Source organism: Pseudonaja textilis, chromosome 1 (assembly GCF_049901715.1).
Source record: "Pseudonaja textilis isolate UNSWEBS1 chromosome 1, rPseTex1.2, whole genome shotgun sequence".
Lineage (NCBI taxonomy): Eukaryota > Metazoa > Chordata > Lepidosauria > Squamata > Elapidae > Pseudonaja > Pseudonaja textilis.
The window spans coordinates 38317817-38342166 of NC_141990.1; positions in this window are offsets into that span (position 1 = coordinate 38317817).

A 24350-nucleotide genomic window follows, 5' to 3' on the forward strand; every position below is an offset into this window, starting at 1 on the left:
ATTCAAACAGTGTATAATATTAGCCTAACACATTAGGTTTATCGTTGTGATAAATAACAAGCTAGGAAAGAAAAAAACCTCTTCAACAGCTATGGTCCATTAAGAAGAGCAGCTGTTGGGAAAGGTTAGCCAATTAACATAGCTCCCTGGGCAAGGCATCTCTTCTATTTAAGTGACAGGGAGACACAATCTACAATGAGAAGCAAATGCAGGACAGTTTACAAAAAATTTAAAAAAAAATCTGCAATGTTTCCAATCTATAATACAAATGGAGGATGTACAGCCCAGGTCCATAAGATCTACCAAATCTTCTTGGTGCAGACTTTGCAGCCTTCCTCTGGCCATGATTTATAAAAAGCTGACATCACAGGATCCTCCCATTTTAAATGTTAAAACAGATGGCTACAGTAATATAGGCTCTACAATAGATACAGCATGTCAAACTCACAAAAGTCTCCTAAAAACAAGGCACCATTATATATGATGTGGCTTTACCCATTCCCAAAACATTAAATGCAAATCTTGGTTCCAAAAGCTTGTCCCCTCTCATCTTTGCAAATAGAGGAGAGGAAAAGGAAAGATGAGAAATTAGATAAAAGATAAGGACTGCGCAATGCAGCCATCTAAGATAGATTTTAAGTAAAGCTTCATCAGGTTTCTTGCTAGATTTCTGAAACTTTGAATCAGACTCTAATTCTACATAGCTCAATCTCATAAAAGAGATGACATTAAAAAAAACCCTCAATCTAATTGCCATTTGAGTCACTTAGTAGTTTAAAAAGCAATTAGATGCTGGTGAATTTAGTAAATCCTATCACATGCAGCCTCTTGCATCAACCAATTGCCCTCTGCAGGCAACCTTAATGTAGAAAGCAAGAAAAGAAAAATGGAATGTTCTCAGCTGTATTGAAGTATTTCTCATTAGAAATAATTTAATTTTGAGATACTGAAATTATGTAAAATAAATTTGTAATAATTTCTTGTGGTAAGAGCCATATGATAAATAAAAGTAAAATCTCCTTCAAGTCAGGAGTGATTCTTAGTGATATACCTAAGAAATAGGGTATGTCCATATAAGAAGTGTGTGTGTGTGTGTTAGAAGAGAATTCTTTTGGTCCATTTTCTGAGCAGGGTCACAAAAATAAACACTCTAGGCAATTTGCTTGAGGTGGAGGATGGTTTATTTGACAGCACAGAAGATTGTACAGCTCTCAAAGGTGGCCACAAATTGAACATGAGAGACAGTAATATTGATACAGAAATTTGTCTTTTATTAGTTTTATGGGCATGGTTGCAGATGTGCCACTGGCAGGGAGAAACGCAGCCCTGTCACCTTGCTAATTATGCAGCCTTTCTGTATTGGGGTGTTATACTTTTGGTTGATGGGTTCTAGCTCTGCGGTTTGTCTTTGTATTATTAAAGCATTTTCCTGTCTTGTGGGGTTTCTTTCTTTCTTTATGATTGAGTTAAATTGGGGTTTACTGATTTCTTAATGGGAAATGTATTATAACATTCAGCTCACGTTTTAATATAGCCACTAGGGCTTAAGTGGTTTTTGTTTGGTCATCTGGGGCTCATAAAAGTGTCAAGGGAAGCCTGGTTTTGAAAGTGTATTTACAGGCTTATTTCGCCCACAACTATTCAGATCACTTTTGTTTAAGGCAAAAAACATTGCACGCCTGAACAAGTCGACCCCTTCTATCGCTCCAACTCCTTCAGGAGAGGGACCAGAAGTTCTAATTTTCAACCAACCAGTAGTCGAGGCAGATGTGATTCCAGTTCCTCACATGTTTTCAGACCTGGTACAGAAACAGTGGGCATCTGCAGCGGTGTACCCTGCCCCCACGGAATATGTCAGGAAATATTTTAATTTGGCCCCTGATTTCTCAAAATTGTTGAATACTCCCGAGGTAGGCGAACCTATAATGGGATTAGCGTCCTTGTCCTCCATTCCCAGTGAAGTGCTGGAGGCATTGAAGCTGGAGGAAAAACGGGCCAAACTTGCCCTATGCAGGGCCCATCAGTCTGATGTGTGGGCCATCAGAGCGGCCACGGCCACTTCCTTCTTTACCCGTTCTTCTCTCAGGTGGCTCCATCTCTTACGGGAGCATGTCCCTAATTCCAACATTAGAGTGCACCAAGACATTGCAAAACTTATAGCAGCCGCTGAATTCTCAGCTGACACAACTTATCATGCGGTCAAGTTTTCAGCCAGGGCCATTACTTCACATGTCACAGTGTGACGCTTACCATGGTTAAAACATTGGCAAGCGGACATTTAGCACAAATGCAAGCTGGCTTCATCTCCTATTGTGGGAGACAGACTGTTTGGCCCTGCCCTCGACCTGCTGCTAATCGAAACCCAAAACAAAAAGAAAGTTCTACCTTCCCTTTTTCGGAAGTCAGATTCTAGAAACCCTCAGTCCTTTCAGAGGGGATCCTTTTGGCCCTTTTATCAGGGACCCTTCTCACCCAGATACCAGAGACCCCCATCATTCAGACCAGGGCAGCAGCCAGAGAGGTCCAACTTCAGGGATAGGAACAGAAGGGGTGGCCAATCCAAGAGATCCTTTCGAAGAGCAGGAAATAGGTCTTTCCGGCATCCAAGATAACTCCCAGGATCCGGCTCCCATTGGCAGATGCCTTAAATTATCCACGGACCAATGGGACTCCTCAACGTCTGATTCCTGGGTCAGAGACACGATCAGATTTCTCCTTGTGCTGGAATTTCAATCCATTCCCCCAGACTTTTTCACGTCATGCCCTGTTTCCAGAAGATCCGGTTAAACGTAATCTTATGGAAACAGCTATCCAACATCTACTGGACATATGAGCCATCCAACCAGTAGCTACCAATCAATGAGGGCAAGGTTTCTATTCATGTCTTTGTGTTGTTTCCAAAAGTTCCGGGAGGTGGAGAGCAATATTAGATCTGAAGCTGTTAACTGTTTCTTAGTATATCGCAAGTTTAAAATGCACACCCTGCGATCTATCTTACTCGGCATCAGAAAAGGTGATGTCCTTACATCTATAGATCTGACAGAGGCATACCTACATATTTCTATTTGGCCTTCCTATTATAAATTTTTGAGATTCTGTTATGAAAACCACCATTTCGAATATGTGGCTCTTACTTTCGGACTAGCATCTGCCCCCAGGACCTTCACAAAGGTTCTTGCAGCTCTTGCTGCTCATCTCCAAGGTGTACCTGTATGAATCCAGTGTTACCTTGATGATATATTGATTTTGTCCTCTTCCATTCATTAAGCACTCGAGATACTCAGACCACATTACAATCCCTACAACTACACGGGTTCTCAGTCAATTGGAAGAAGAGTCAATTAACACCATTGACTCGATTAATCCATCTGGGGGCAATCATAGATATGGAAGGCAAAGTTTTCCTGTCACCAGATAGACAAAACAGCATCCATCAATTAGTTAAGGAGATCAGAGTTCAAAAAAGGGTACCCCTAGCTGACCTATCAAAATTGTTAGGCAAGATGAACTCATGTATATCTATTATTCCTTGGGCCCGCCTCCACACTTGATCCCTCCAGTGGTTCCTGCTCCCATACCAGCGATCCAGCCGAAGCAACTCCAAATACAAGGTCAAGGTTCCATCAAAGGTCCTCATATCTCTCCACTGGTGGACCAGAACAGTCATAAACAGAGGTTGTCTCTTCAAAGAGCCCCACAGACTTACCATCACCACTGATGCCAGCCTGTTTGGATGGGGAGCTCACTTTCAATCGCTCACAGCCCAAGGCTGCTGGTCCTCCATAGAACAGTCATGCAGCATAAACTGGCTGGAGCTTCAAACAGTACACCTGGCTCTCCGCAGCTTCCTTCCACAGGTACATAATCAACACATACTAATATTGACCGACAACATAACAGCAAAAGCTTACATAAACAAATGGGGGCACACAGTCAAAACACCTCATGTGGGAAGCGGAGCACTTGTATCACTGAGCAGAAAGCAACCTTCTTTCCATCAGAACAGAGCACATTTCGGGACTGTCAAATACATAGGCAGACTGGCTAAGCAGGGCCATGATCGATCAATCGGAGTGGCACCTCCATCCAACCCTTTTTCAAGATGCGGTCACGACATTTGGACAGCCGATGTGGACCTGTTCGCTTCCCCCCTCAATGCTCAGCTCCTGAGATTTTTTTCCAGGTACCCCTCGCAAGGAGCGGAGAACTTCAATGAGCTCCACTGTTGTTGGCCCCTGGGGCCAACAACAGTGGAGCTCATTGAAGTGGAGAGGGCAGAGCTACATCTAGTAGCAGTGGAGCTGATTGAAGATGAGAGGGCAGAGCTGCATCTAGTAGCTCCTTACTGGTCCAGATGGCCATGGTTTGCAGACCTCCGCAGTATATCCATATCAACATCATGGAGAATTCCACCAGACAGGGTCTTGCTAACCCAGGGAGCCCTTCAACATCCGGACCCTCAATGGTTGCAACTGACCGTCTGGAGGTTGAGCAGAGTCGTCTGAAGAGCGAAAAGTTTTCCAACAGAGTTATCGCCACCATCCAAGCCGCCAGACGCCTCTCAACAACTCGCATTTACGATGCCACATGGTCCAGTTTCTGCAAATGCTGTACCAAGTCTCAAATTGATCCCATCTCTCCATCTGTGGCTCAACTACTAGAGTTCTTGCAAGAGGGACTTGACAAGGGATTATCACCTAATATGTTGAAAAGACAGGTGGCGGCCTTGGCATCAGTTCTCATTTGTGAAGGTCTGCTATCTCTTTCCCATCACCCACGCATACGGGGTTTCCTTCAAGGAGCCACAAATTTAGGCCCACCAGCGGTACACCGTTATCCCACCTGGGACCTTAACAAGGTCCTCGTTGCACTCACTAAGAGCCCTTTCAAACCCTTGAAATCATCAAGTCTCCAACTTCTGACATATAGTTTTCCTTGTAGTGATCACTTCCGCTCGTCGTATTTCAGAACTTGCAGCTTTGTCTATCAGACAAGATCTTTGAGTCTTTCATTCTGACGGGTGGTCCTTTGTCCTGATCCTACATTTATACCCAAAATTAACTCAGCGTTTACAGGGCACAAGAGCTGATACTTCCTAATTTTTGTCCCAGACCATCCTAAGGGTTGGAACTACAATGGCATCATCTTGATGTGAGGTGAGCATTGCGAATATATATTAACCGCACAGCGACTTTCAGAAAAACGGAAGCCTTATTTGTGTTGTTTCAGCCCAACACTCAGGGATGCAAGGTCTCATCTTCTACAATAGGTCACTGGCTATGGGCCGCGATTGCGAAAACGTATCAGACTCAATCACTACAGGTGCCCAGGGGCATAACAGCTCATTCAACAAGGAGTGCCGCAACATCGGCAGCATGGGCCACACAGGCACCAATAACTGAAATTTGTCAAGCCGCAATCTGGGCCTCTTCATCGCCCTTCATTAGGCATTATAAAATAGATGTGTTTTCATCCACTGAGGCCTCCTTTAGCAGAAGAGTTCCGCAACAGGTCCACAGGGACCAGGAGGGGATTCCAAGCCAGACAGAGTCCCTCCCGTAGGAGAGGCCAAGCTTTGGTATGTCCCACTACTGGATGCTCTGAACAGCTCATGGGAGAAAGGGCGTTGGTACTTACCTGACACACCCGTTCTCTTTGAGCTGTGAAGAGCATCCAGCCCCACCCTTTTATTTTTTGTCTGGTGGGGTCCTGTTTCGGCCAACGAATTGTTAGGGCATTGAGGACGAGGGTGTTTATTTCTCTCGTCTTCGCCAAAACTGGGGAATACTGGGGAGGAGTCCCATGGAGGAGGAGGAGCGTTCCACAAATTAAGCCCAGCCTAGACAAGCAGAGACTGGAGCACCTCCCACTACTGGATGCTCTTCACAGCTCAAAGAGAACGGGTGTGTCAGGTAAGTACCAACGCCCTTTTTGTTTGGTCATCTGGGACTCATTAATGTGTCAAGGGAAGCCTGGTTTTAAAAGTGGAGTGGGCTGGCATGGAATTTTAATGAGGTAAAAGATATGGGCAGGATTTGACTTTTCATTCCACATTTGAAAACAGTATGGAAGAGGTTTGTGATGGCCTTCTCCCTGGATATTTTTTAAGCTTCCAAGTTTAGCCTTTACCATTGCTATTTTCTAGGGATCTCCCATCTAAGTACAAATCAGGCCCAAACCTGTAAAAATCATTAATTGTGTAGAATAGCAATGTCGTGTTGTAGTGAGGGAAACTGGGAGACTGTGTGTTCGAGACCTACTTTAACCTAAAAGCCAGCTCAGTTACCTTGAGCCACTCATTCTGCATTTCTTGAATTTCCTTGTTGCTTGGCCCCATTTTTTTCTCACCAACCCATAACTAAATATACAGGGTATTTTTTTAATATACAGTGTCCTATTTCAGCAAGGCTTTTATACGTTCATTTGAAAAAGGATATATTAAATAAGTTATATAACCTCACTGTAAAAATGCAGCAATTTTTACTGTCCTTCTTCCACAACGAATGCTGCCAGGGTAGTAACTTCAAAAAGGAAATGTTTCAGGAGTCTATCGGGAGCAGAATGGGGGAGATCATAGCCTATCTGTATTCCTTGATATGCTCTACAGATTGAACATATTTATTTTTCTCCACTGGGAGTTTGAAATCAAAAGCATACCACAAACCTTTTGTCTTACTAGATTTGGAGCACTCGTACAGAAGGAGAAGGAGGTGGCAAATCATATGTCTTTATAGGAAGGAAATTCCATCTAACACCTGCTACTTTTGCACCAGTGTTTCAAATACTTTCTCTTCCTCTCATTCTTTTTTTTTTCTCTCTTTCTTGTTGATACCAATTTTATTTCATTTTTATCCAGATGGTGGTAGCACTTGGAGGAGAGATTCCAAATATGAACTCCGATGAAGATGAAACAATGGACTAGTGCTTTAGAAAAGGAAATCACAGTTCACACTGAAAATTTCCAAGAACATTGGAGCCAAATTCAACAGGGTGATATTAAACTGTGACAAATGTCTGCATCTGGATAGAAAAAGTCAGATTTGCAGACACAGACCTGAGGACATTACCTTGAATTGGAAACTGCATTTGAGAAGGATATAGGAGTATTAATCAATATAAATGGTGGGTGCAGCACTGCAGCAGCTAAGAAGCAATATCTAATGATCATAGGGGAGAACAATTCTGTTGTACAGCGTTTATTAGAACACAGTGAAATATACTGCCCAATTGTGGGCACCACACTTGAAGAGGGATATGGAGAAGTTGAAGTGAATTGAGAGAGAGCATTGAGATGATAAGTACTCTGGAAGTCAAGCCTTATGATAACTGATAAGGAATCAGTTATATTTTACTAGTAAAAGGGAAGAATAACAAAAGTTATACTAGCGGTCCACATATTTACAGAGTTGCCACATGTGAGCAGATCTGTCCTATCAACAGTGCAACAATCTGCTTCAGTGAGTAGACACATGTGTGCACACCCGAGAGGTTTTTTAGATGGGAACTAGATGGTTACCTGTATGGAGTGGTTTAGTGAATGAATTAATTGAGCTGGGCTTGAATTAGACATGCAATGCTCTTTCTAACACATACATTTTATGTTTTTATAATGGGCATAGGTATTTCTTCAGATATTTGAAACTTCAGTTGCAAAGGACTAAAGGAGAAAGTTCACAGGACTAAACATATTAGAATAGACTGAATTAGTCTCTGAATTGAATCAAAGGCCATTTAATTTATTTCCATTAGAGAACATTAGAGAACTTTGTCCCATCTAATGAAGGATAGTTTCAGTAATAAATACTTCTGGCACCAGAACGTCCTTCTGTCCTCATTTCAATACATATCAGGCAAAATGAAAGGTGACAATAATGTACCTTGGCATCATCTGCAAGTTTACTTTTACTGCAATCTTTGTGTGAGGAATGGCTGATAAATAACAGTGGGAGTTAAGGTTTAATTGCCTCCTCAGATCAGCTCTGATCCCATTAAGCAGATGTATTCCTGCAGGTGATGCATTCTGCATTTAAAACAATCTGCATGCTTGAGTGCCTGTTGAGTTCCGCTCTTTTGGAATTTATCACCGTAGCAGTAGAATAAGCAAGGGCACAGAACCTTAATAATCAGATATTTTACATAGCTTTGTTGATTAATATTCTATTGTCAAAATAGAACACTCAGAGTTCATATATGCAATATTTCTAATGAGCTTCAATCCATAAGAAAGTATCTTCTGAGAATGATGTTCAGTTGATCAAATATACATAAGGTGGTCCAATGTTTTATTCAAAACTCTAGATAATTCTCCCTGATAAAACCATTATGCATGATTCCTGCAACTTTAGGAACAAGGCGTATGCTAATCCTTGCTGTCTTGAGGGCTCTTTAGGAAGAAATGCAGAATATACATTGAAAGAATAATATATAAAGATTAAGGGCAAATTGCTATTTAACTTTATTAATGACTAGAAACCCCCAAAATTCAGTTGATTTCAGTGTTAAGTGGCTTGTTCTCTGACAATAATATGGAAGTAGATTGCCCTTGTCAACTTCAGGATTTTCTCCAGATTAGTTTATAGTCAATATTTGTCTGAAATAGTATAGGATTTCCTGAGGTGGAGGGGATTGGCTAGAAGACCTCCAAGGTCCCTTCCAACTCTATTCTATCCTATCCTATCTTATCCATTTTCTATCCAAGGACCAAGCCTGACTATGTTTAGTTGTTTCAAGAACATCAAGGCTAATTAGATGTTGCTTCCTACTATGGATGAAATAATAATTAAAGCAATTGCAATTTGATTATTTAGTCTCTCTCTCTCTCTCTCTCTCTTGCTCTCTGCTTCCCAATCCAGGTTACAGCACAATTAATACACTAAATGAATCTATCTGAAGCCTTCTTGGCTACAGCTGCCACTTGCCCTTGAGTAGAAGTTGTAAGTCCAAAAAGAAAATCAAATTGCTCATGTGTCCCAAACAGGCCTGAGGAGAGGGGGGTTCAGCCAGTGCATTGTTCCAAGGCCCATGGAGCTCAAAGGGGGCCCATGAAGGGGATTTTTTTTAATTTTTACAAAACCAAATTTTTAAGAAGAAAAAGAGCAGGATGGTGTGTCAACCTGGACACACCCGGGCGGGGGTGGGGGATGGTGGAGGTGGCTTGCAGCAAAATACTCCAAAACTGGATCAAATCAACTTATTGGAGGGCAAATGGCAAGGAAGCAAGGTGTTTCCTTCCCGTGCAACAGTGGAGCAATGATTGCCGGCCCTCTACCTCCTCCTCTCTCTTTCTCCCCTTCTTCCCAGTTCTTGAATAATGAACTTTGGAAGAATCTGTGCGTGCCAGCCATGCCAAAGAGGTGGCTTTAAAATGCAGGAAAATAAACCAGAGGAGGGGAGGCACGTGAGGGAAGCATCACTTTTCTTTCATTTGTATAGACTAGAGTGAATCATTCTTCTCCCTGTCAGAAAAAACCATCTACTTGTGGGCTGCACGGACTCCAACGCTGCTTCTCCGTACTTTGTCCTCACCCCGCCCCTGCTTCCCAATCTGCTTAAATCCACAGGGTGGTGTGGAGGGGGAGGGGAAGATGTTAACTTAATGTGTAGGTGGGGGGGGCATATTAGTCTTGTTCTAGCACTTGGTGTCCCTGGTCCCCAAAGTAGAAATGTAGTACTGGTCAGGATTTAAATGGATCATATCCAGAGTTGAGTGTTCAAATATCTACAGGCACTTGGTCTTGTTAGAGCTGAGCTTGAATATGTTCCTCCTCATCCAAATATATCTTCCAGCACATAGGAAAAAGATTTTGACAAAATCTGGTTGACCTGGTCAAGATGTAAAACTGCATACTGACTGAAGCCAATAGAAGACCTTACCTAGAAGCCTCATGTAGATATTAAACAGGAGCAGCAAGAGCATTGAACTCCGTGGGACCCTATAGAGCAGCAGTGTCAAACTCATTGTCAGGGCTTCGGCATCCACCCCTATTCAAATCATGAGTCTCTTGCCACATCTCTCAGAGTTTTTTTTTTAAAAAAACAAGATTTATTAGGAGCGAGCATGCCAGCATTACCTGGGTGCAGCCAACTCTGTGACACATCATTCATTTCATCCTTGACCCTGGTCTTCTCCCTACCCCCTGGATGTATATTCTCCAGTGGGATGCATCCATAGCCAAGAGTCATCAATCATGCTCTCCAGTAATAACCTTGCAAGCCAGAAGCTTCGGCCGCCTAGCCATTATCTATGAAGCATTTAAGGAATGCACTACTTCTCGCACTCCCTTTCTTCTGTCAACTCTAAAGGACTAGAGAAATATTTTTGAGTTGACACTCACCTTGTCACAGTGGCCTCATGTGACATATTGGGTGACACATGTCACAAAGGCTTTTCCCTTTGCTAAACTGGATGTGGGCGTGGCCAGTGTGTGATGCATCGCACCTGTGGGCCGGACGTTTTGACAGCCCTGCTATAGAAGGATCACTGGCCATTCTCTTCTCACCTACCCAACAGACTGGATCTGCTAGTGGAGGATAATCATTGCAACAGTCTGTCAGCCTTTCGTAATTTCATAGATAGTCCAGAAGGATACCATGATCAATAGTGTACCAAGGCACTGAGAAATCAAAGAAAACCTGTATTCTTCAGATATTTTCAATACACAGCCAATGCTGCCTCAATATTACACCCTGTTATGAGATCTGAATGGAAGAGGCCTACATAGTCCATTTCCTGCTGAGTCCTCAAAAACTTTAACACCACCACCACTCCAGCCAAAGAGGGGAAGATACAGACAAGACAAAAATTGTCCCAGAGTGATTGGATCCAGCTATGACAATCATCTATTTGTTTACAAACCATCCCAAACACACCTTAAATCCAATGTAGGACTTCTCACCTTTCAATTGATTGTACCTTACTCCATTCTGAAAACCCAAGATGAGAACTGAAAGTATGGCAGAAAGCTTCTCCAATATCAAAGCAAAAGACTAGAAAAATGTCCTTACAAAGACTTTCCTTTTCTTATCCAGATGTTACCAACATGTAAGACTTGGCTTCATCATGGTTGCCATTTGGATCCCTCACCCACTACTGGTATCTCTCTGAGAATCTGAGAACCACCAACCAGTATGTATGTATTGATTTGATTTGATTTCTATAGCTGCTTATCTCTGCAATCAACTGATTTAAAACATGTATTACAATTAAAATATTAAAAACATTTTAAAACAATATCTTATGCTTTAAAAGCTCCTAAGTTTCCATTGATTTGAACCTGTGCAAGATTTCTGAGTCACATATCTGAAGGTGGGGCAGATTTGGGGGGAAAGATATAGAAACATAAAACTCGTTTTGTTATATTTACATTTACAGGCTTTATTTAAATAAGTGTTGAGTTACAGGTCTGAAAAATATTATTCCAATTATTTTACAGATTTAAAAACAAAACAGAATGATAAGCATCTCTGTACAAGTAAAAGGAGGTGTTGACTAGCATGAGTTTTTGAGAAATGTTGACATTAACTAGTCTGGCAACATATAAGAGAGAAAGAAAAGTCTTCCAAATAAAAATTCAGACAATTGCTTATTAGTTTTGAAGATAGATGCTAAAGGCATTTACTGTAACATTTCCAATTTAGTCTCAAAGTTTAAGAGCCAGCAGCCTAATAAGCTCTTGGGAGAAAAATGAATCATTTGACCCAATTTTATCAATTTCCAACAGGATCATCTGTGCAAGCCGATTAAATGAGTTCTATCAAAAAAATTAAGTGCTAAAACTGAAAACCTGTCACTTCATAACTGTCAATGAACACATTCTGGAAAGAATATATTCAGAATGCATTTGATATCCTACTCTGTTAGAGCTGAGCAAATTGAATCCAATGAGGGTTTAAAAGAAAAAGAAAAATATTATTAATATAATCCTACGTATGCTACTTGGAGATACATTCTATGATGTTTAATAGTGCTTACTCTATTACAGGTAAGTGCATGTAGAAAGGAGCTGGATCTGAGTGGCTGTTCTGACTATTTAAGGTTACCAGCATGCTACTGGCACTTTGTAAGTTGACAATGTGTGAAGCAATTGCAGCCACTATACTAGGTTAAGCAAAGGTTGGAGTTGGAGTGCTGAATATTGGGGAAAGGAGCTCTATGCAGATCTCACTAGTAATCCCTTCAAGAGTTTCCCTCTAAGATAATTAGGATAGGTTCCCTCCAGTCAGGCAGAACTTCCTAATAGACCTTAATTAGTGGAATGTGAATCCTTAGACTTCTCTCTTCAGCCTAACTGTAGAAAGAGTACAAATTTTAATAAATTACTAAAATTGGAGGGGGTGGGCATTATTCCAGTGTCTATTTGAGTGAGGCATAGTTTTATTATTGTTACTAACTGGTAACCTTACTAGAATCTTTAAAGTGATTTTCTGAATCTTCTTAATTGAACTGTATAGGCAGAATAGAATAGAATAGAATAGAATAGAATAGAATAGAATAGAATAGAATAGAATAGAATAGAATACTTTATTGGCCAAGTGTGATTGGACACACAAGGAATTTGTCTTGGTGTAAATACTCTCAGTATACATAAAAGAAAAAATGCATTCGTCAGGAGTCGAGAATCATAAGGTACAACACTTAATGATAGTCATAAGGTACAACAAGTAATCAATCATACTAGGAAACAGTCAATATAAATTGTAAGGATACAAGCAACAAAGTTACAGTCATACAGTCACAAGTGGGAGGGATGGGTGATAAGGAATGATGACAAGATTTAACAGTTATAGTAGTGCAGACTTTGTAATAGTTGAACAGGGTTGAAGGAATTATTTGTTTAGCAGAGTGATGGCTTTCGGGAAAAAACTGTTCTTATGTCTAGTTGTTCTGGTGTGCAATGCTCTATAGCGTCGTTTTGAGGGAAGGAGTTGAAACAGTTTATGTCTAGGATGTGAGGGGTCTGTAAATATTTTCACTGCCTTCTTTTGACTTGTGCAGTATACAGGTCCTCGATTGAAGGCAGGTTGGTATTAATTGTTTTTTTCTACAGTTCTAATTACTCTCTGAAGTCTGTGTCTGTCTTGTTGGGTTGCAGAACCAAACCAGACAGTTATAGAGGTGCAAATGACAGACTCAATCATTCCTCTGTAGAACTTGATCAGCAGCTCCTCGGGCAGTTTGAGCTTCCTGAATTGGCACAGAAAGAACATTGTTTGTTGTGTTTTTTTGATGATGTTTTTGATGTTAGGTGTCAATTTTAGGTCATGTGATATAGTAGAACCTAGAAATTTGAAGGTCTCTACTGTTGATACGGTGTTGTCTAGTATTGTAAGAGGTGGTAGTATAGGAGGGTTTCTTCTAAAGTCTACCACCATTTTTATTTTTATTTATTTATTGATTTGGTCAAGTGATTATAAGATAACAGGTATAAGTATAAACATAGTTATGAATACATGAAATGGATACATATAATAAAAATAAATAATAGGATAGGGACGGTAGGCAGGTTGGTGTGCTTATGCATGCCTCCTACAGACCTCTTAGGAAAGGGGTGAGGTCAATAGTAGACAGTCTAGGGTTAAAGTTTTTGGGGTTTCGGAAAGAAACCACAGAGTCAGGTAGAGTATTCCAAACATTGACCACTCTGTTGCTGAAATCATATTTCCTGCAACCAAGTTTGGTGCAGTTAACCTTGAGTTTGTATCTGTTGTGTGCTCTTGTATTGTTATGGTTGAAGCTGAAGTATTCATTGACAGGTAGGACATTGCAATGCATAATTTTATATACTATACTTAGATTGGACCGTAGGCATCATAGTTCTAGGTTTTCTAGGTCTAGAATTTCAAGTCTGGTGGCATAAGGTATTCTGCAACAAGTAGAGGAGTGGAGAACTCTTCTCGTAAAATATTTCTGGACTTTCTCAACTCTGTTAATATCAGATATGTAATGCGGGTTCCAGACTGATGAGCTGTATTCAAGTATTGGTCTAGCAAATGTTTTGTATGCTCTAGTTAGTAATGTGATATTACCAGAGAAAAAGCTACTTAGGATTAGGTTAACAACTCTTAATGCCTTTTTGGCTATGTAGTTACAGTGGGTTTTCTACAGTTTTGAGTGTGTTCAGTTCCAAATTGCTCCAGTTACACCATGAGGCAAGTTGTATAACCTCCTGTCTGTATGCGGATTCATCGTTGTCTTGAATGAAACCAATCACTGTTGTGTCATCACAACAGAAAATTTCAATATTTTATGGCTTAGCTATTTCTTTGTTTCCTTTTCATTCTAGCTCAAGGACATGGCAAGTTGTGCCTTATACCACCACAGGCATTAAGACGCCACTAACAATTCTCAGACCAGCTGTTGTATTTTTCCCCTACAGACCACCCACATCAGACACCAAACTGGCTCCAAAAGAGGACATTTTTTTCAGACTGTAATAATTCATTTGAATGGTAGGATTTGAGGGAGTATTCATGTACCATTACAGGGCAGCTGGTAGGAGTTTTATGTTCTTCTTGGATCCTTGTGATTAAGTGTAATGGGCAAGGAGTATTTCAATACTTATTAGTGTCAACAACAAACAAGCCAAAAAATATTGCCAGGCATTGGAGGAATGTCAGCGTGTTGGCTGCAATCAACTGCAAGGTACTAAATGTTGACTGTTAAATATATGGGACACTGCAATAATGGAAAAGTATGAATTTTGGGAAGCTGTGATTTGCCAGAATTAATGCAACACTTCTTTGGCAAAATATTCTTTTTTACTGTTTTGGAAGCGTCAGTGTCATGTATATATGATATCCACAGAGGTGGTATTCAGCAGGTTCTGACCAGTTCTGGTAGTGGAAATTTTGAGTTGTTCAGAGAACCAGCAAATCCCACCTCTGACTGGCCCCACCCCCATCTATTCTCTGCCTCCTGAGCCCCAGCTGATAGGCTGGGTCTTCTTTTGTTGCCCTGCACAGGAGAAAGGAGCTGGAAAGCAGGTTAGTGGAGTGGGGAGGGAATGGGATTTTGCAGTAACCTTCTAGCCACGCCCACCAAGCCATGCCCACCAAGCTACATCACACCCACCAGGCCATACCCACAGAACCGGTAGTAAAAAAATTTGAATCCCACCACTGGATAGCCATAACTGCGCATGGATCTCAAAACAAGAAGAAATTAACAAAAATGGCCACCATGTAATTAAAAGTAAAAAGGATGTGCAACTGGATAGGGGGCTAATCTGTTTAATCCTCATCTATCCACTAGTAAAGGTATGAGGGATGATATGTAGAGATAAAACTCTTCCTCTTCCTGTCTCAGCCTCCAGCCTTGAGATGGCACAGTATATCACTACAGCCTCCTGGCCCTGGGAGATGGGATGTATTTTGTAATTGGAGAACAGCCTTGTCAAATATTGGTTTTGAAGTATAACCGGTTAAGACTTGTGTGAATTGGGCTATCTATTAAACTATAAAGTGGCTTATTGCTTGGCTATGTAATATAGATAGTACTTGATTTACTACCATAAATTGCTAAGCGAGACAGATATTCCTAAGTGAGGCAGATATTCCTAAGTGAGGCAGATGTTAAGTGAGTTTTGCTCCATTTTACGATCCTTTCTTGCCACACTGTAATTGTTAAGTTAGTAACACAGTTGTTAAGTGAGTCTGGCTTCCCCATTGACTTTGCTTGTCAGAAGGTCACAAAAAGGGGACACATAATTCTGGGACCCTACAAGCATCATATGAGTGAATTGCTAAGCATCTGAATTTTAATCCATGAGATGTTGCAATGGAGATGTTGCAATGGTCGTAAGTGTAAAAAATAGTCAGAGGTCAGTTTTTTTCAGTGCCATTGAAACTTTGGTCACTAAATGAACTGCTGTAGGTCAAGGACTACCTGTATTCAGGGGTGGGATTCTACCAGTTCATACCTATTCACTAGAACCAGTTAATAACATTCTAAGCAGTTCGGAGAACCGGTTGTTAGAAGAAATTACTGGCCTAATCCTGTAAGGAAGGCAGGAAGGAAACATTCTGGTGTTGCTTACAGAAACTGCCTCTCCGTTAACCCTTATTACATTCTTGGCAGGACTAGACTTCCTGACTCAGGAACTTCTCTGGAGTTTTTTTCCTCTCCTTTGCTGGTACTTTGCTTGTGTGGAGTGACTATTGAAAGTTACAGTGGCACTGAAAAAAGTGACTTATGACCGTTTTTCACACTTATGACTGTTGCAGCATCCCCACAGTCATGAGAGGCCAGGCGAGGAAATGCGTGCCTCGATGTGAGTGATATTGAGTTGGCCACACCCAGCCAATAACATGACCACCAAGCCATGTCCACCCACTCATGACCACCAAGCCACGCCCACCACCTAAGCCACGCCCACAGAACCGGTTGTTAAAAAATTTGAATCCCACCCCTGCCTGTATTATATGATGAAATAAAATTATTCCTTTAATCTGGATTTAGGATTTAACAACCACCATACAGTCATGATTTCTCAATCTAATCTGCCTCACAAATTTATTGCTAAAGATCATATGGAATAACCAATGTGATTTAAATTCTGAGGAAAAAAAGAAAGATGTGTAAATGAATCAAATATGACAAATAAATTCTGGAACTTAAAGCATTATATGCCACTGGGGTCATAATTACATATGTAATATACAGCATTTGTGTTTTCATTGGTTTAACCTGAGTCACATTTGCAACTACTGTACTACAAGCTGATTGTTTTAACAACACCAAGATCATTCATCAATAACCATTCAGTACAACTGGCTTTGATTGGTTCAACTTTGAACACATCTGCCCACAGCCAGCTTTTTCAGAACACATCCTAAGGAGAAGGGTGTATTTCGACAGCACTGTGACATTATCAAATCATCTTTGCCCTCTGAAAGTTCTCTTAAGGACTCTCAGACAGGCTGCAAGAAGGAGAAGTGACATTCTACTGCCCCATCCTTTAGCCTAAAAGCAGTTAATGACAGGAACTCTATTTTGTCCATCTTTAGAGATTCTGACATGAGGAAAGTCAGTTAAGGCCAAAACCAACTTCTGAGTAATTAGCTGTGTCTTCAGGATGATTTTTTTTATTGATCTCTGTGTTTTCTCCCCCTCTTTCTCTGCTACTTTCTCTGATTCACGATCCCAAACAATAAAGGGGAAGACATTCTATGGAAATAATGTTCTATCCCATAGGCAGATTTCATATCATTCTTCTGCCAAAACCACATTCTTACTGTATGCTGTTTTATTTTCCTTGTTTGCAATGATATTACTTGTAATATTTCAAGTTGCTGGAGCTGGGAAGGATCAACAGTGTAACATAGTCCATGAATTTGACCAAAAACACTGTAAAAATAAAATGCATTATTTGAACAAATATAACAACAACAATTCAGAGATTAAAGGCCTGGCAAGCCAGTATTGTGCTTCTTGATTTTTTTAAAAAATGACTTGCTACAAGTAAGCAAAATGCAGTTTAGAGTTTTCTTTACAAAATATAATATGCCCAACAAATTTTAAAGACATGAGTATATTCTATGAAAGCTCCACCATAGTTTTTGCTGATGTAAGAAAAACAATTTAATCCTATGCACCTGTAGATAAAACACAGCTAATCAACTTCAGCTTCTTTCTTACTGTATACCAGAATACATCTTTAAAATCTTAGCTTTTCTTAGCTTTTTTAAAATTTAATGTAATTTCACATGTTCACATTTCAAATGTTTATTATCTATTTTATTGTTTTATTAATAAATTGACCTGAAATTATATGAGTAGATAGATAGAATACTTTATTGGCCAAGTGTGATTGGACACACAAGGAATTTGTCTTGGTGTAAATACTCTCAGTATACATAAAAGAAAAGATACATTCATCAAGAGTTGAGAATCATAACGTACAACACTTAATTATAGTCATAGGGTACAATAAGCAATCAATCATACTAGGAAACAATTAATATAAATCGTAAGGATACAAGCGACAAAGTTACAGTCCTACAATCACAAGTAGGAGGGGATGGGTGATAAGGAGTGATGAGAAGATTAATAATAATAGTAGTGCAGACTTTGTAATAGTTGAACAATGTTGAGGGAATCATTAGTAGAAAGTCAAACATTTAAATAAATGAATATGGCAATATAACTTTCCCTCATCACCCATTTCCAGAATATAGATATTTTAAATAAATTCCTCCTCTCTGTTAGAAAGCTAAATTCATATGATTTAGCTTAGAACAGTGTTGGTGAACCTTTTTGGCACCGAGTGCCAAAACGGAAGCATGCCCAGGGAAGCGCTGAAAATTGGAAGAGCAACTCCCCAACGCACATGTACGTGCCAGGAAGCTGAGGTTCTGGTTTCCAGCACGCGCATGCATGCCAGCCACCTCGTCTTCCACTTTCTGGCACACATGCACCGGAACCCAGAAAAGCAATGGGTGACGGCTGCCATGCCCAGAGAGAGGTCTCTGCGTGCCACTTCCAGCATGCATGCCATAGGTTTGCCATTCCGGGCTTAGAATGAGCTATTCAAGATGCTAGAGAAAGCAACTTTAGAATCAAGGAGAAAGCCAGCTACTAATCAAATTATTGTGTGATACTTTGGCTTGTCTTTAAGATTGATTTATTTGGGGCATATTCAACAAATTGTAATTAAACTATGGCTTAATGCAGAGACAAATAATTTTTCTGCAGCTGCTGACACTTGAAACACTGTTTCCTAGCCAAGAGTCTAGCTGAGAGTCACAGATGTTTCTTCCCTCTGTTTTGTGGCTAGTGTATAGCACAGTGAGAACATCCCGGTATGATTTGTCCCCAACTTAACTTACTTACTTATCACATTTTTGAACTGCCTATCTCCTTCAAAGAGGGAGTCTGGGTGGCATACAATAAATGTTACAACATAAAAACAGTATATACTGTATAAAAATTTTTTAAAAAAATTAGAAGGGTGCAAGGATAATTAAACACTGTTAGAACCATTTTAAAATCATAGGAAGCATTTTAGGGCACTATCTAGCAACATGGCTGCATGTTCTTCAAGGTTCTCCACATGAGGTTGCTGAGCCATGTTTTGACCCCTTTTTAGAAGGCCAGGAGAGTGGATTACCTCACTAATGGATGAACTTGCCTCCCTGGTGATCTAAATATCCCCAAGATTTAAAGTCTTTTGATGGGCTGTTTTTATTCTGTTTTTTACATATTCATTATTTTTCCCATTCTGTACCATAAAAAAATTACTAATAACTTTTTATAGATATCTCAGCACTAAGGACAAGGCTTTTATAGTAGTACAAAGCCCAATTTTTAATTTGTGCACCTCTATCTTGGAGAAACAGCCAAATGTCTGTAGTGTCATTTTTTCCAAATGGACTGAATGATCCAAATTTAAGTTGCTGAGATATTTTTTTAGCAGTCCAAGAGAATGTTCGCTTCTCAGCAAGAGTTAAAATTGTAGAATTTTTTTTCTATGGGAAGCAAGCGAAAACAGTCAGCACAGACATAGCCAAACTCATATGACTGTCAGTTTCATAATCCATGGGATTCTTTAATGATTTCTTCTGAAACATGCATTGAAGAGACATAGTGTTCTTTGCTTTATGACATGATGTGAACTGACACTCTTCAAATGTGATGGCATTCTTCTTCAACACCAATGCCCATCACAGTACTTGGTATTCCTAGTAAGGTACACTTAACTGAGCACATGATAAGGACCACTTTTTCTCAAATTGATATCCTTCAAATATATTAGAACTACAAACCCCAGTGTTAGATCGGGTAGATCGGTTCCCAAAGAGACGCGAGACCAACAGTAACGTTCAGCTCTTTATTTAGTTAAAGTTCAGTACGAGAACTTGGAACCGCGGCAACCCTTCATATAGGGATTGCTCGCGGCTCGGTGGCCAATGACAGCGCTTTGAATCTCCTGAGATTGGCTCGACCAATCGCGGTAGATTCAAAGCGCGCCAATCACGGCCGTTCAGTCAGCTAATCCAGTCGTGGTCCGCGTGGACCAAACAGGTGTTAGGGTTTGGAGTATGCTAATATAGTACACCCAGAACCCCATAGTTAATATGACCATTGTTCTTGGTGGTTGTGAAATTCAGCCTACAGAGAACGAGGTTTTTGTAATCATATAGAGATCCCAAAAGGCACTGCAACAGAAGCAACTTTCAGCATCAGAGAGCCCTGTGGTGCTGGAAACATGCAAAAGGAATCTTAATAACTTAAAAAACCGGAATTCACATCTTCCCTCAATCAGCTTGCAAAAAATACAGACTTTTTAAGGGGAAAATTGACTCTAAAGCAGATTGTAAAACAGAATATATTTTAATGAATACCTAGCCCTACTTTTTATAGAGTTGTGGAGAAACATCTGGTTTTTAAAAGCTGCTAACTCCCAGCAACCCCCAATACCTCCATTTTATGAGCAATTGTGAAAGATACTGGAAGTTGCAATTCAGAAATATTTGGAGACAACAGACAATATAAACTTGACCCTCCAAGAATAAGGTCATGTTGGCAAAGTGATATCTGCCTTGTTATTATTTTTCCCCAGCCATCATTGTGGTATTATCTAAAGAAAACCTAAGTAGATAAACACTTTATATTTGTAGGATGTCACCTTCACAAATGTAAGATTTGTTCATATCTCAGAAATCATAAAATAACATATTGTGGCTTTATAAACACCATCTGTTATAGCCTGTTACACTTTTTATGAAAAGATCTTTATTTCCTTCAAGGAAAATAGAATTATATGTATTTCTTTGAATATGTACTAGAGTAGACTTGGAGATTCATTAATTTTTTTCTGAAATTTGTACTTCAATATATGTAGTGAAGCAACTTTATTTCCCAGAAAAAAAATCTGTGTCATTTTTATTGTTGACACTTTTTACTTGGCAGTGCTGTATGTCAGATATAGAAGTGGGAAACTTATTATATTATGCCCCCCATTTACTCAGAAGATAAATTGATCCTAAATTAAACTTCACTTAGCAGAAGGACTGCATGAGCAGATTCTTTAGGTAGGATATGTGTAAGTTGCTTCTTTGTAATGAGCTGAAGCAAAAAAAAAAATCCTCCTCTATTCACATCACATGAAAGTATAAAATGACTATTGACTAGCCATAAGGGATTCCTAGAGTTTATTTTCTCTCCTTTTCTTTAAAAGATACTGGTTAAATTATTCAGTGCTCCATTTCTTTCCCATCCTTTTTATTTGAATAATAAAACTGCCTCTTCACATTCTTCTTCTAAATGTTGTGGCAGAAAGAAACTGACCAGTTAATATCCTTTCATTATTATGTATTTTCTCATTTTCCTTCAAGTATAATACTGCTGTTATAAATGATGTGAATGTGCCATATGTTAAATAATAGTGCTGTCCAGTGGTGGGATTCAACTAATTTAACAACCGGTTCTTCCTAATGACCAGGTGAGCATGGCTTGGGATATTCATGTAACTGGGTATGCATGGTCAACTCGATGTCACTCACGACAAGGTGGGGCAGTGCAGGCGGGCCAAAGCAGCAATAGTGATGCCTGGAGCCTTAGACTTACCTTTGTGCAGCAACACCGATGGTGATTCTCTGACACCTCATCTCTTGCTGGGTCTTGCTGCCCAACAGTCAGAGTTTTAAAAAAGATTTTTGCAGCAGGAAATCACGGGCAGCTACTTTTGGCCTTTGTTGGTGCACCTGGGCATGACCCTGCCCCAAGATACTGGCCTGTAATTGCCACCTCTTTTCCAGTGTGAGGGATCTCCAGCTGCTGGTCTTTTTTATCATGAGAAGCCTCCAGCTGCCACTCTTTTCTGGCTTGAGCAGCCTCCAGCTGCCACACCTCTTTTCCAGTACGAGAGACCTCCAGCCGCTGTTCTTTTGCAGTGTGAGTAGCCTCCAACTGCCGCTCTTTTTTCAGTGTGAGTGGCCTCCAGCCACTGCTCTTTTCCAGCATGAGGGGCCTCCAGCCATCACTCTTTTTTTGGCGTGAGCAGCCTCCAGCCGCCACCTCTTTACCAGCATGAACCAAGGTGGAAGCCACTACCAGCTCGATTCCAGCCGGCAAAGTGGCGGCAACTGGAGGCCCCTCATGCCAGCAAAGAGGCAGCAACTGGCGGCCCCTCACGCTGGCAAAGAGGCATTGGCTGCCATCTCAGTTTGGGCTGGCAAAGGGGCAGCGGCTGCTGCCTTAGTTCAGGCCAGCAAGAAGTGGTGGCTGGAGGCTGCTCACACTGGCAAAGAGACAGCAGCTAGAGGTTGCTCGTGCTAGCACAGAGGCAAAAGAAGATTCACCAGGCAGGCAAGTAGGTTGGCTGCATGGAAGGCAGCGGAGAATGGCAAAGGAAGGCTTGGCAGAGATCTGGGCCACGTAGGAGGCTGGGGCAAAGGCAGGGATTGAGGCAAGGGGACTGAGCTGCAAGGGCCATGTGGTCGAGGCAAGCAAGCTGGCGAGCAAGAGAGCCAGAGACCACCAGCTGCAGCCAAGGTAGGCAAGGTGAGATAAGGAATGACTGGGAGGGACGGGGCAGGCAGGGTGCAGGGGCTGAGCCAACCAGTGGTGCAATTAGCTGGTTCTCCGAACTGCACAAAATCTTAACAACCTGTTCACTTGAACCGGTCCGAACTGACTGAATCCCTGCTGCTATCCTTCTAGAATACAGTACAATGTTTTAGGAGGATAGGTTTTTATTATTATGTGTATATTTCCTGCTTCTATAAGACATTCACAATCCCAATTCATTCCAGGTATATGTTGCCCTATATAGGCCTGCCTGCTTCTTTTGCTTTTGTCCATTGTTTGTTTCTCTTTTTTTACAGCCACATTTTCAACGAAGGCATCACCACAACTACCACCACTAATAGCCTTTCTAATCTTTCGATGATTACTCAATTAGCCAATTCTATAAGCATAACAGGCAGTTATGTACCTCTTTTTTTGCCATTTCCAATACAATTTTGGACCTCACCAATCACAGATTTTTTTCACTTGTCATTTACCTCAACACAATTAGCAATAAGAAATTCAAATTAATGCCCATACATTTTAATTTTGGAAGACTTATCTTTTTTTGCATGTGTGGTTCTGGATTTTCTATCCACTACTGTTCTCATGAAATATCTATTTTAACAATTACAACCATATCGCTTTTCTTCCCAAAGATCTGTAGATTTACCAGCTTTTCAAAGCAAAACATTTTTCTGCTTTGTACATAAGTCTGTCAGTGGATTTGTTATTTTCTTCAGATGCCTAATCTGATAGATGGCTTATCTCTGTTCATTTCCAAACCATTCATTCTGAGCTGCTTTCATTACTTTATTTGATCCCTATATTTTATTTTTATCTTTAAGTCATACATAATTGATCTGAACATATTTACCATCTTCTCTAGTATAACTATCTTAGAATCATCTAAACATTTAATAATTGTGCTTATTATATACAATTTCACTTAACACATTCCTGTGTCAGAATATAAACTTTATTTCTGAAAAAAAACAACCAGATGCCATTTTAAATTCTTTGCATATACTTTTTTAAAGACAGTTCAGGAAGCAGCTTATTATTCAGAAAGGTCATTCTAAATATCTGCCACATCTCATTTAATCAAATTATGAAGTTCTCTTCTGTTAGATTCGATCTACTATCGGCTAGTTCCTATCACAAGTACCATGTTAGTATTTTTCACAATCTTCACTGTGAAATTATTTAAGGAAAAAACAATGCTTTACTTTACACAAATATGGAACCATGAAGTGAGCTTGGAGTAACACATGCTGGCTATATTAGCATCAGGGTATTCCATCTGTTATAATCCTGTTTCATTTAATATCAAAGGTAGAAATCCCGCCCAAAATTGTACATATCTTATTGCATCATTGGAGCAGAAATTATATTGGTAACAGCAGGGAGGGAAGGAGCAGAAAGTTTTCTTTGCTGAAGAAAGTTTTTCTCCAGCTGAAAACTCTTTGATGTCATCTAAAAATTCAGAAAAATATTCGTTCATTTGATGAATTAAATGAATTTGCTTATCATAGAATCATCAAGATACTTTTACATAAATGCAGCCTCTTTCACATCATTCCTTTGACTTTATGACTAGCACACAGGTATCAAACCTGCGGTGTCACATTGCCGTTACGTGACGAATCGTGTCGTTTTTCTCCTTTGCGGAGCTGGGGTGGATGTGGCCTGCACATGACGCATCCAGCCTGCAGGATACCAGTTTGACAACCCTGGACTAGCACCATGCTTATGACCAGAATAACTAGAATAAAAAGTCCAAAACAACTTATCCATTTCTAAATGGCAAACCCAGCCTGGCTACATTTGTTTGGGATACCTA